Source organism: Leptodactylus fuscus, chromosome 4 (genome assembly GCF_031893055.1).
Source record: "Leptodactylus fuscus isolate aLepFus1 chromosome 4, aLepFus1.hap2, whole genome shotgun sequence".
Classification (NCBI taxonomy): Eukaryota; Metazoa; Chordata; class Amphibia; order Anura; family Leptodactylidae; genus Leptodactylus; species Leptodactylus fuscus.
In genome coordinates, this window is record NC_134268.1 from 148,428,664 (window position 1) to 148,443,319 (window position 14,656).

The window sequence follows — 14,656 nt, forward strand, 5'->3', positions numbered from 1 at the left end:
GGGCACAATTATCACTTTGCGGTTGATGAAACTAATCTGCAGACTGAATGGAAAACTGGACCCTCCATGTACGGCTATGGAGGATCTGAAACTACCAATATAAATATCAATATAAACAATATTTCTTTTGGTCTTTTAGGATATGTTGCATTTTCAGAAACCACTGCGTTGTCAAGCAACTTGTTAACATTGTGTTTATTTGATATGTTTTCTAACTGTTAAAGTATATTTTATTATTTATTGAAATCTGTCCAAAAGCTGCAGTAGTCATTTCTTTATATCCATTACTACAACTTTTAGGTTTATTAAGAAAGAACATTTGGCAAGGATACACCTGTATTTTTAAAGATGTAAAATATTCTATACATTTGGGTATACTTCTCGTTGAATGTCTGAACTGGGTTCAATCCAAGCTATTCAATTCAAAAAGGGCCCTGCTACTTTATATATGAAGATGTCAAATGATAATGGCTTTGTCAATTATTACTGTTATTTAAAATAGCTTATTTAAAGGGGTTGTCCTTTTTTTTTTTTTTTTGGAGACTCCCTGCTGATCAGCTGTTTTATTCCATGTGAGTGGCGTGAACCTTCTCTGTTTACATTGGACACCATTTGTTTCATAGTGGCGGTGCAAGGTAATTACAGTCTGAGGCTCATAAAACGACATTTTAGCAATTATAAGACAGCATGCACTCCCATGGGAATATGTTTGCTTATTTATTCATATATAGGTCCAGTAAACATCATGTTCAGTTTTGGTCAGGAGGACCTTTGTACATTATTCATGTATTATTTCTTTGTTTCTTTTTATCAGTGTTTGATACAGAGTAAACAAAGAAGGGGTCACAGCACTCATGCAAGCGGTGTGGCCCCTTTAAACAGCTGATCAGTGAGGGTACAAGGTGTCAGACTCTATGGATTCTATATTGAGGACCTATACCATAAATAGGTCATCAATAATAATAATAATAATTAAAAAAAAAAAAAAAAAAAACCTGGACAACTCCTTTTAATATACTGTTTGCTTTTGATGGTTATTTCTAAAATATCCTTTTATTCTGACTTAATTAGGAGAATTTTCCAAGTTAGATGCTTCAGTTCTCATTCTGTAGCCATGGTGCATTCATGCATTACTGTCGGATTTAATGGAATGAAGTGATGCTTCATTATATATGGAATCCGTAACACCTGATATATCGGATACCATTACCGATTTTGTCAATAAATAGTGTTGCCCCTTTAAATAAGGTCATGATATCATCAGGTCATGAATTCAGATCCCTCCTATCCAACAATTATTGATATATAGAATAAAGAAATGATTCCCTTTGTAGATTTTGCTTCACTATAAGAGGATGTTCTTGTCAGATTTTGAAGCTGAATTTGTCAAGCAGAAAATTTCGGCTTCAGAATTTTGAAGCAGTTTTGTTTTTTCTGCTTGACAAAAACTGGTGCAGAATTTGACGCAGAATTTGGAGAAGAGTGCCACTGTATTTTTCTTTTCTTGGGCAGGGCAGATTTTCTTGAGGAATTTATGTAGTTCTGCGCCAATTGAATAGGTGTATTTTCTACATCCCATTCATTTAAATGGGATTTCTCAGTCGGAATTCGCCAGAAGTATGAACAAGACTCTTATTTTTTTTTCTTCAAGCTGAAAAAATCTATTGAAATGAATGGGAGGCTAAATTTTGTGGATTTTGAGGTGGATTCTGCCTCAAATTCAGCATCCGATTCGTACATGTGAACGCTCCTTAAAGTGGGCGCGTTATTATGAATTCACCTCATATCACTAACTAAGGAACATCCCATATATTTGCTAGGCCATATAATAGTCATTCTTCATAACCTTTTAGTTACTTTGTAGATTCTTAGCACTTCTAATAAATAAACGTTAGGAAGGAGACGGTTTTAAGATCTATAATGGAAAATAAAAACGGCCAAGGAGAGAAAGTGAGCACAGTACTTATATCTACTTTGAGGGTTGGTTTTTTTTGTTGTTTTTTTGTTGTTTTTTTTAAATCTATGGCTGTTTTCTGATATTGACCTGAGCAAAATATAATTATGTCCATTGGTAATCAGGGTAAACCTTGGATTTTATACTAATGTATTTATAAAAGATACAGTCAACTTGCTGTCCAATCTGCAACATGTTACAGAGCAGGAGTAGCTGAGCGCATAAGGCATATTTGTGGGAAAAGCTTTAGGGTCATTGATTTATGTTCCTTTATAAAGTGATCATTAACACCTTTACACAGGCTAGTTATTGGGAATTACTTTTCCCAAGCTGGCCCAGATAGGCTTCACTGTCGGACAAAAGGCCAGTGTGGTAATAGGACCTAAGGGTGACGCTGCACATAGTGACAATGTTTGGTATTAAACTATTCTAACATTTATTTTACTTAATGCTTGCTCTCCTGTTAAGGGCCTCTTCACACGGCGTAAGCGCTCGGCTCATTCCGAGCCATACACGCGAGCGCTTCTAAACACTTCCCATTCACTTCAATGGGAGTGCTCATAATGCCGGATTTACGCGCGCTCCCGTTGAAGTGAATGGGAAGTGTTTAGAAGCGCTCGCGTGTACGGCTGGGAATGAGCCGAGCGCTTACGCCGTGTGAAGAGGCCCTTAACAGGCGTGCAGTTTTGCAGGTTTAACAATAAATGTTTAACAGTATTCAAAGGAAAACAATGGCATCACCCATGGGTGCATGGCAGATGCCACTATGAGTGACTTCACCCTTCTTAGATAATGCAGTTATTTAATACTAACTAATGCAATTAATAATAGTGCAATGGGGTATGTGACATGTCTAGGCCTTTACAAATCCTTGATATGGTCCATCTGTGACACAAAGGGGAAGTCAATGTTACTGAGAGCATTCAAAATGGCCACTAAATATACAACACATTGTTTTATACAAATAGTGTACTATTAAGTCTAATTCTAATAAAGAGCCTGAAGTGGGAAAGAGGTTACCTGTAGATCGCAATGTGACCTCTGGGGAGATATAACAGTTGTGTTGGGACCCCTATTAGTACCCACAATATATCTGCTACCTGAACAACTGTGGGATTCACATGGAGGGCAGAAAGGAATAATGAGGATATTTGTAGACATCAGAATTTTCAGGGGTCATTTTGCATTTTAGTATATAAATATTTACTTTCATTGACAGATGCTATTGGGGTTATTCAGGAATTTTCATTGATAGCCTATCTTTAGAATAGGTGAAGTCCAAAGCCATTAATATTTCATTTACAGTATCTATGATTGTGATGCACCAAACATTATATATTTTATTAAAGATTATTTGTAGCTTGCTTACTTACCTTTATTCTACATTCTTATAGGTTCAATGGTTCTTAAACCAAATCACAGAAGTATACAATAAATTATTTTATTCTTTTATAAGTTTTACAAGTTCTTGGAAAAACAAAAACATGTTTTGCAAAAAGAAAAAAAAACACCTAAAATGTGAGCACAACATGTGCTTAGCTAATACAACTTCTCTTTTTCTAGGAGCTGTTAAGCTAAAATTGTAACAACCAGGAAACATTTTCTAAAAGTTTTGAAACTGGATTTATTGCTTTGCTTATACTTTTACTGCTCTGTTCTGGATTGTCATTTTTGCTGTTGTTGCATTACATAAAAACTCTCAAACTGTAATCTGTACCAATGTATTTTACGGCAGACAACTACAGTTGTGACTGTCGCCTCTCTGACATGGCACCTGATGGAATTTTCTTTTTAAGTGCAATATATTTATTTCTGCTGGAAATGTTCTGTCAACATTGTGTAATATTTGAATGTTTAAAGTTAAATGCAACGTAAAAAGTTGCTTAAATTCTATATATAAATCTAAAAATATATAACATGAGAACATTGTATATTATGGCAGATGTGTGATTACTCAATAAAGTATTTGTGTGCGTGTTTTAATAAATGTTTGTGTCATCTAAAAAAAATTATATATATATATACAGCTACATAATTTTTGTATTATATTATACATTAGTGCAAAAAGCACCAGGAAACGCATTCAGATGTCTCCCACCCTGGGTATGAACTGTTTTATGTGCCCTTTGTATATAGGGGGAAAATAGGCTTCAAAATCAACAGGGGGAGAGTCTAGCACATTTAGAGTCAGTGCACACAGAGTTTTTTGGCGCTGATTTTGACGCTGAATCCGTCTCAAAATCAGCCTCCACAAAAAGCCTCCCAATAGAACTTTTTTTGGAGGCTGATTTTGAGGCGGATTCAGAGTCAAAATCTGCAAAAAAAAAACCCTCAATGTGCACTGACCCTTAGACCCAATAAAAACTGTGCATTTTAAAACTAAAACCACATACATGGAGGAATGCTGACGCGATTTGGGAAGAAAATTACCTTAGTGATACATTGCAGAAAAGCTGCTTTTTTGTGGTAGATTTTACAGCAGTTCTTTGAGTCAAAATTAAAAGTTGAATTAGAAGAAGGTAAAAAGGTAAAAGTATAAGAACTTCCTTTATATTTTAAATTCCTTACACTTTTGACTTTGGCTCAAAACACCACAACAAAATCCACACCAAAAAGCAAGGTTTTTTTTTTTTTGCAATAAGGGCCTTAGCCTTACTGACTGTCACCAATGATAGTGTGAACACTCCCTAAGGGAAATGTTTCAATGATAATTTACACATTAACATTAGATTATAGAAGTTTAAAAATAAAATACAATGTAGCAGAATGATGACGCTTTTGCCTCTTGTGTTGGCCACTTACTGTTGTGTAACACCTCACCCAGTGGCGTAACTACCGCCATAGCAGCGGAGGCAGCTGCCACAGGGCCCGGGACATTAGGGGCCCGGTGACAGCCACTACCGCTGCTATCATTATACGCGGGGGCCTTTTCGGACCCCCGAGTATAATGATTGGCAGACCGGGAAAGGTAAGAAACATAAAAAACATGTTACTTACCTCTCCACGATCCTGCCAGGCCTCCTTTCTGACGTCTCTGACGTCACATGAACCCGGCCTGCGTCATAGCAGAAGGACAGCAGCAGAGAAGACAGCGTAGGAGCCGGGGGACAGGTAAGTAACAGTGTTTTTTTAATGTTTTTATTCCCCCGGGTCTCCGATTATTATACTCTGGGGTCTGAAAAGACCCCAGAGTATAATAATTGTTTATAGGTGTCCACTATGGGGGATAATACTGTGTGCAGGAGACACTATTGGGGTACAACACTGTGTGCAGGGGCCACTATTGGGGTACAATACTGTGTGCAGGGGACACTATTGGGGCATAATACTGTGTGCAAGGGCCACTATGGGGGATAATACTATGTGCAGGTGCCACTATGGGGGATAATACTGCATGCAGGGGCCACTATGGGGCATAATAGAACGCGCAGGAATGCGTAGGAGGGGGTCGGTCGAGGTCTTCGGTGTCGGTTGGGGGGGGCCCCATGTCAAAAGTTCGCCACGGGGCCCCGCCGTTCCTAGTTACGTCACTGACCTCACCATAGTGGAAAAATACAAGACACTCAAATGTGAACTACATATTTGTCCCCCTCTTACAACTAATCAAATTTTACCTGAAAAAAATGATTAAAAAAATAACTTTATTAATGTATATTATAATTCCATTAAGCAATGGCCTACACAGGTTAATTCAGGCTTGTGACAAAGTGGGAAACACATATAATCATTACAGCATGTGAGTACCTGAAGACTACTTTGTCCCATGCATGTAGATAATAGCAACCAACACATCACAGCAAATGTCTAGTGACGGCAGTAAATAATGAGTGTGGCGATACCATGCCTATTAGGGTCTACATATAATAATCCTATCAGCCATGATGACACTATCAGTTTGCCATGTTCACTGTAGTGTAACAGAGTTTATCGCACTATTCACCCTATGGGCTATCAAGTTCTGTTACCCCAGTAAAGCAGCACTATCATGCTAGCTGTTGTCACCATGCCCATACTGTATTAGGTATCTAATTCAGAGAGGAGTGACAGACACAGCATGGGGGTAATAACTTACTAGTACTGTCTAGTTACAACTGAATCGCTCTTATTATTAATGGTGGTAATAGGTGAAATACAGTTATCACATGTATTGCTACCAAGTCGACATGTGGCTGGATGAAACATGGGCCAAATAAATGACCCAGCAGCAATTACATACCCCTAATGAAACAGCAATTAATTAAATAAGCAACAGAAACATGTAGGATGAAAAATATAGTAATAATGGTGTGACTTTATAGACCAAGTCTTCAGCTATCATCTGTAAATAACGTGAATAGTGTCTGAATACAACAGGCAGAATTTTGGCATTGACATGTTTCAGCCTCTGCTGATAACTTTACATAGACTATTATGGAGTAGTTACTGGCAGTCAGTGGAATGGACTGTATTCCATCTATTACCACTAACGTACTAGGAGCGCTTCAGTTGTAACTTGACAGTATTAGTAAGGTAATGGAAGTTCTCATCTCCCAGCTGCCATTGTCACTCAGTTCATAATTAAAAGTCGGATACAATTTGGGCAGTGTGACAATAGCTAAAATAAGAGCATCTAGTTGTAGTTCCATGTAGGGGGTTAACAGTATTTAGTTGACCCACCTGCAACTACCACTGTGTGCCAAATAACCCATGGTGTGAATAGTGAGATAAACACTTCATAGTGGGCAGGGCTACTTGATAGGACTATTATATGTAGACATGGAATGGCATATATACACACTCCTTGTTTACAGTGGACGCTAGAAGTGTGCTGTGATCTGCCGCTGGCCATTCTCAGTATTTGTGAGGAAAAACACTCCTAAGAGTTGGTTCACACTAGTGCTTGTATTCCGTCCGCAGGGAGTCCACATGGAGACCCCCCCCCCCGGACGGAATGCAATCGCAATTGCAAGCGATGTGCTTGCAAAGCACATGGAGCCCGAATGAATTGTACGGGCAGTGCGCGGCAAGCACACGGAGCCCATTATAGTCTATGGGCTCTGTGTGCTTAACTGCACAGCGCTTGCATTAGCGTTGGTATTCTATTCGGGGGGGGGGGGGGTCTCCATGCGGACGGAATACAAGCGCTAGTGTGAACCAACCCTTAGGCACCCAATTGCTATAATGCCTATACCAATGTGCCAGTGATGGACAGAATGGCAGGCGCATGTCACAAACAATCTTTAGGCCATGGCTACACTGCAACTTTTTGTAGCGCTACAAATTGATTTTAACTATTTGGACACTGATTATGTGCAAGCTGAAGCTGTCACTAAATAGTTAAAATTGATCACTAGCACTACGGGACACTACAGTCCTGGCCTAAAAAAACATATGCCCATCCAGTTCATCCTATTTCCATTACATATTGCTCCAAAGGAAAGAAGAAACCTCATGAAGGAGAAGCTAATTTTCCAAATCTAAAGGAGAAAAATTCCTTTTCTATAACAAATCTGGCAATCAGGATCCACAACCCATCTCCAGAAATCTGACAACCATAACTTGTTATATACTGTTACAAACCAGAAAGGTTCCAGGCCCTTCTTGAACTATTATAATGAATTCCTCATGAAAAATCCCCTGGCTAAGAGTTCCATAATGTAAATGCTCTGACAGCAAGGCCGGTTCACATGGGGTTTTTGGGGCCAGAATTTGATGCAGAGGCCGCCTCAGATTCAGGTCCACAAAAACGGCTACCCGCAACTGGATGTCGCGGCATTCTGCTCCGGATTAGGCCCAAATGAATGGGCCTAGTTGAGAGGGAGGTGTCGCATGGCGGATATCCACAGCTGAATCCACCTGAAGAAAGGGCAGGTCACTTCTTTTTTCTGCGAGCGGGAATAAGCTGCTCGCGGAAAAAGGAAATGACCGGCTCCTATTGATTTCAATGGGACAAGGTTTTTTGAGCTGGATTCTGACACGGATTCCGTGTCAAAATCCGGCCCATAAAACCCTGTGTGAACCCGGCCTATAGAATCCCCTTCTACATCAGTGTAGAAACCGTCTTGCTGTTAAATATAGAGGATGCCCCTTATTATAATCAAAGTTCATGAGTTCATGAGAAATATCTTTTGTACTGACCTTTGATATATTTATACGTAGTAAATGGACCACCCTTCAGTTGACCTAATTTTCATAATCTTTCTGAGTATTGTATTCCACCCATTCCACGTATTACTTTGACTGCCTTTAAACCATTCCTGGTCTACTAAGATTTTCTTGTACATGGGGGCCCAAAGTGAACATTATGATCCATATGTGGTCTGACAAATGTTAAAGTGCTCTTTATGATCTTACCTGCCTTGGTAGCAGTTACTTGGCACTGGTTGCTACAGTCAAAAGGGTTTTTCAATTTTAGACCAATATTAAAAAACAAATTGTTATAGTTTGCTTAATAAAGTTATACAATTTTTCAACATGCTTGCTATACTATACTACCAATTCCTCACAGTTTTCTAGATCTCTGCTTTCTGTCACTCAAGTGTTGTAGTTAGCGGGGAAAGGGGGGAAGAGGGGACGACTACTCCGGGCCCACTCACTCTGTGGGGCCCACCCCAGAGCTGCCATTAATGCATTCTTTACTTTTAACTAGATCGGTGTCTGCAGACACCGATCTAGTTAAAATGCATCCTGCAAATGACTATGTTGTAAACCGCAAGCCACTTCAGGCCTGCGGTTTACAAGAAGATAAGACCACAACAGTGAATGTCTGCGCCTCAGCACAGGCAGTGCGATGACGTCCCATTACACCTCCTGTGCCGAAAAAGCGGCGGTTCCATTCATCAGGATCACAGGTAGTTTCTTTTATTGTTTTTTAGCACAGTTGTGGGTAATTTAATAGTATAAGGGGAGGGGGAATTATAGCTATAAGGGAAGATTCATTACGAAGAATTAGGATGATAGGCGGTCATTTATATAAGGGCTATTAGACATTATGAATACATGGGGGAGGTTATTTATATAAAGGGGCATTGGGGGCATTATGAACATAAGGGGGTGGACATTTATATAAGGGATCATTAGGGGTGCAGTATTTATGTCAGGGGGAATCAGGGAATTAATATAAGGTTTCCATTATATCTATAAGGAACATTAGGGTTTACGTAGGCATAATTGACATGCTGTGATTTCCAAAACTGCAACGATTTTGGAAATTGCAGTGTTTCTGCTGCATGTATTTTTCCACAATGTGTGGATAGCATTTTCAAGAATCCCATCCATTTTGCAGGAACTGTAAAGCGCTGTGTTTTGTTTTTTTCTGCTGCATTCCCGCCATGTGAGGCCTCAGACTTAAAAGAATTCTATCATTAGAATTTTACAGTAAATTTTACAGTAAATACATGTAGGAATAGCCTTAAGAAAGGCTATTCTTCTCTTACTTCTCTTACCTTTATCATTCTGATCAGTGCCACCGTTCCTTAGAAATACCTTGTTTCTTCTTTATGTAAATGAGTTTTCTCCCAGCACTGGGGGCATTCCCAGTGCTGCTTGAAAACTCTCCAGCGTCGCCTTTGTCTTCTTCTCTGCCTCCGCCTTCTTCTCGGGTGATCCTCTTTTCTGGGTCCAAAAGCGCCGACTGTGCATATCCGTCGACCATTTTCCTGTGGGACGAACGGGAGAGGTTGGAGTCTTTCAACACCAGAAGACGTCTACATGTCTCTTACAGCATCTCTTTACTGGATATCTTTTTGTCTCATTTTTCTCACAGCAACAGGGTAGTGTATTGCTTCCCTTCCCTCTCTCTCCTTTTTTATGTGTAAGATGAAGTTACACCATGTTGTCTTACAACAGGGAGCCTAGGTAAGAAAAGGCACACAGTGGAGGAGTTGCCTCTCTGCATCAAGCAGCAAAATTCCCCACTGGATGTCTTTACACCAACTGTAAATAGGAAAAAGAGAACAACAATAGCACAAACAATGTGGCTGCACTGCGACTGCATTAAATAACACACTGTCCTTTCATGGAGAAATCCATAAATGTATGTGCAACATTTTATAAACACATAGTAATTTAACAAGTTACAGCACATGGCCAGGAAAGTGTATGGGATTTCAGCCATTTTGATGAGGCAATGAACACCCTTTTGGGCTTGCAACAAAAGAACAATCTACCTATTGAGGCCCTTTGAGGAGGCCACTAAGTTTGTCACTAGGAAAATTTGCATCATCAATGATGTCAAACCCCATATATTTTTATTAGAGGAAATTCTCACATTCATTCATCAAGGGATGAAGAAAGAACAACATCTTCCATATATTATTGATAGCACTCAGGCTGTTGGGAACCAGCACAATGCGACATGCTGAAGGAAATGAAGGAAGATGAGGAACCAGCCCCGCACCTCCCATGAGGCGACCTGAAGCGACCGCTTCAGGCGGCGCTATGCCAGGGCCTCCGGAGGGCGGCATTTTTGCTGACCTAAGCCAGTCCAGGACAAGCTGTCCTGGACTGGCTTAGCGTCACCGTGTCTGCAGCCCGACACGGGAAGCGAGCGGTGTATTGGGGCGGCCCTGCTGGACGCAGCGCTGCTCCAGCGGCCGCCCCTCAGATTCAGGCAGAGAGCAGGTCCTCTCCCTGCCTGCGAACGCCACTCGACCACGCCCCTTCCCGCTGGGCCCCGCCCCCTTCCGCTCGGCCCCGCCCCTTCCGCTCGGCCCCACCACCTCAGCTCCGCAGCTCCGCCCCTCCTCCGGGGGTGGGGGTGGCTTTCTGACGCCGCTTCAGGCGGCAGAAAGCCCAGGTTCACCCTTGTGAGGAACTGAGTCTGAGACTGGGTTCTGGACTTGAGGAAGATTTGAAACATGTACATACTAAACAATTTTGTTATAGCTGTGATTATACTGACTTTCAGGATATGAAGTCTCAATTTTGCTGTAAAAATTAAACCTGTAAAAAAATTCCTACTACATTGTACAGAATTTAAATGGTACAAAAATGAATTACAATTTGTTCCACAAAAAGTAAGTCCTCATGCAACTCTGTAATTTGAAAAAATGAAAACACAAAAATGGAAAATCCCTATTTCTTCAAGTGGTGAAAACCTACTATGCTGTTTACTAATACATTTTCTAGTCACCCCTTTTGGATCTATTCCAGGGGTCTCAAACTCGCAGCTCGCGGGCCAACTGCAGCCCTCAGGACAATAGTTTGCAGCCCCCGGCGGACACCAGGTATTTAACTATGGCGGCCGCCTGGGAGTCAGGCGGCCGCCATAGCTGCCGGGTGTCTACTGTTTTACACAGTAGACACCCAGCGCTAATGCCTCCGGTCAGTGCCTGCACCGATTGGAGGCATTAACCCCCTCCAGCGCCTCGGTCAAAGTTGACCGAGGTGCCATTTTCCCAGCGGCACATGGGCACCACCACTTTGTCAGTGATCGCCGGCGCCTGGAGCATGATCCAGGGCCAACGTCACGTTGGCATGACAGCCGGGAGCCTTGCTTCCTGGCCGGTCTGCAGTGATTTTCATTTGCAGGCTACTCTATGCATCCTGCAAAAGAAATGATGATTTTTTGCAATGTATTGCAATGCATTAGCATTGTAATGCATTGCATTAGTGATCAGACCCCCTGGGGTTCAAGACCCCCTAGGGGGTCTAATAAATGCAAAAAAAAAAAAAAGTAAAAAAAATATTTAAAAAATTAAAAGTATTAAAAATTAAAATCACCCCCCTTTCACTAGAACACATATAAAAGTAGTTAAATACTGTGAAACACATACATGTTAGGTATCCCTGTGTCCGAAAAAGCCTGCTTGACAAATCTATAAAAATATTTTTCTGTAAGGTAATCGCCGTAGTGGAAAAAAAAGTAAAAAGTGCCAAACCGCCATTTTTTCACTATTTTGCCTCTGATAAAAATTTGAATAAAAAATTATCAAAGCAATACCAATTCACCGAAATGGTATAACTAAAAAGTGCACCCGGCCCCGCAATAAAAGACGCCCTATACACCTCCGTACACAGAATTATAAAAAAGTTATGGGTGTCAGAATATGGCAACTTTTAGAAAAAAATTTGGGGAAAACCTGATGCGGCCCAGCCTCACCCAGACTCTACCTCCCGCGGCCCCCGGGTAAATTGAGTTTGAGACCCCTGATCTATTCATTAAACGAAGGTGAATAGGAACACTTTACATCCAAAGGATGAAAATCTTTCCAGGTCAACACACGATCAAACAGTTGGTTACCCAACACTTTATCATGTCACCAGCACATGTCACATGGTAAAGGTGTCTGTCTGTACTCAACGACCATAAACATAGCTATTAAAAAATCTAGGGAATTGATACACAAAGTTCATCACACAATTCTAATATTTAAATAATACAATGGTCAGGATTTGGGAGCCTGGAATACCCCTTTTACTTGAATAATATCACATGATTTGCTTTCCAGATAAATTATGAAACACTTAAATTGACATATTTTCTTCTCAAAGTTGGTAATTCTTTTTGCTCCTAGTTATATGAATTTAGAACTTTTCATTAGCAGCCCTTTGATGTGGAACACCATAATTTGTTATACCTGGAAACCCAGTGGTAAGCAAGTGCCGAGCCGACTAAGCTGATGATCTAACAGCAGCGGGATACTTTGAAGTCTAGACGTTTCACGCAGGCCGTGTTCAATCCTCAGCAGTTCACACCTCAAGAAGCGTTGAACTTTCAATCATTGGCTATATCACAAGATTTCAGCAGTTACTTAGTAGTTTTAATATTCATTTCTGTATCTGTCATACTCTTTATAGCACCTTCACTGCCTCAGAATTATGTTATCTATACTGATGTAGTAGAGGTTTCTTATATTTTGCTTCAAACATGTTTTGTTGACCCAACGCCAATGTGTAAGCCTGGAGTAGATTATAACACTTGTCAGCTATTGCCCTACCTGTATATTCTGATTTATTTCTGTGAAGACCATTGAGCAGTATAGATAACATTCTCATAATGGAAGTATGTTCCCTGTCACTTGGCTTAGCCTTGGTCCATTTGATTTTTGAGAGTGTTTCGTAGCCTCTTTACTAGAGATGAGCGAACACTAAAATGTTCGAGGTTCGAAATTCGATTCGAACAGCCGCTCACTGTTCGAGTGTTCGAATGGGTTTCGAACCCCATTATAGTCTATGGGGAACATAAACTCGTTAAGGGGGAAACCCAAATTCGTGTCTGGAGGGTCACCAAGTCCACTATGACACCCCAGGAAATGATACCAACACCCTGGAATGACACTGGGACAGCAGGGGAAGCATGTCTGGGGGCATAAAAGTCACTTTATTTCATGGAAATCCCTGTCAGTTTGCGATTTTCGCAAGCTAACTTTTCCCCATAGAAATGCATTGGCCAGTGCTGATTGGCCAGAGTACGGAACTCGACCAATCAGCGCTGGCTCTGCTGGAGGAGGCGGAGTCTAAGATAGCTCCACACCAGTCTCCATTCAGGTCCGACCTTAGACTCCGCCTCCTCCGGCAGAGCCAGCGCTGATTGGCCGAAGGCTGGCCAATGCATTCCTATGCGAATGCAGACTTAGCAGTGCTGAGTCAGTTTTGCTCAACTACACATCTGATGCACACTCGGCACTGCTACATCAGATGTAGCAATCTGATGTAGCAGAGCCGAGGGTGCACTAGAACCCCTGTGCAAACTCAGTTCACGCTAATAGAATGCATTGGCCAGCGCTGATTGGCCAATGCATTCTATTAGCCCGATGAAGTAGAGCTGAATGTGTGTGCTAAGCACACACATTCAGCACTGCTTCATCAAGCCAATACAATGCATTAGCCAGTGCTGATTGGCCAGAGTACGGAATTCGGCCAATCAGCGCTGGCCAATGCATTCTATTAGCCCGATGAAGTAGAGCTGAATGTGTGTGCTAAGCACACACATTCAGCACTGCTTCATCAAGCCAATACAATGCATTAGCCAGTGCTGATTGGCCAGAGTACGGAATTCGGCCAATCAGCGCTGGCTCTGCTGGAGGAGGCGGAGTCTAAGATCGCTCCACACCAGTCTCCATTCAGGTCCGACCTTAGACTCCGCCTCCTCCGGCAGAGCCAGCGCTGATTGGCCGAAGGCTGGCCAATGCATTCCTATGCGAATGCAGACTTAGCAGTGCTGAGTCAGTTTTGCTCAACTACACATCTGATGCACACTCGGCACTGCTACATCAGATGTAGCAATCTGATGTAGCAGAGCCGAGGGTGCACTAGAACCCCTGTGCAAACTCAGTTCACGCTAATAGAATGCATTGGCCAGCGCTGATTGGCCAATGCATTCTATTAGCCCGATGAAGTAGAGCTGAATGTGTGTGCTAAGCACACACATTCAGCACTGCTTCATCAAGCCAATACAATGCATTAGCCAGTGCTGATTGGCCAGAGTACGGAATTCGGCCAATCAGCGCTGGCCAATGCATTCTATTAGCCCGATGAAGTAGAGCTGAATGTGTGTGCTAAGCACACACATTCAGCACTGCTTCATCAAGCCAATACAATGCATTAGCCAGTGCTGATTGGCCAGAGTACGGAATTCGGCCAATCAGCGCTGGCTCTGCTGGAGGAGGCGGAGTCTAAGATCGCTCCACACCAGTCTCCATTCAGGTCCGACCTTAGACTCCGCCTCCTCCGGCAGAGCCAGCGCTGATTGGCCGAAGGCTGGCCAATGCATTCCTATGC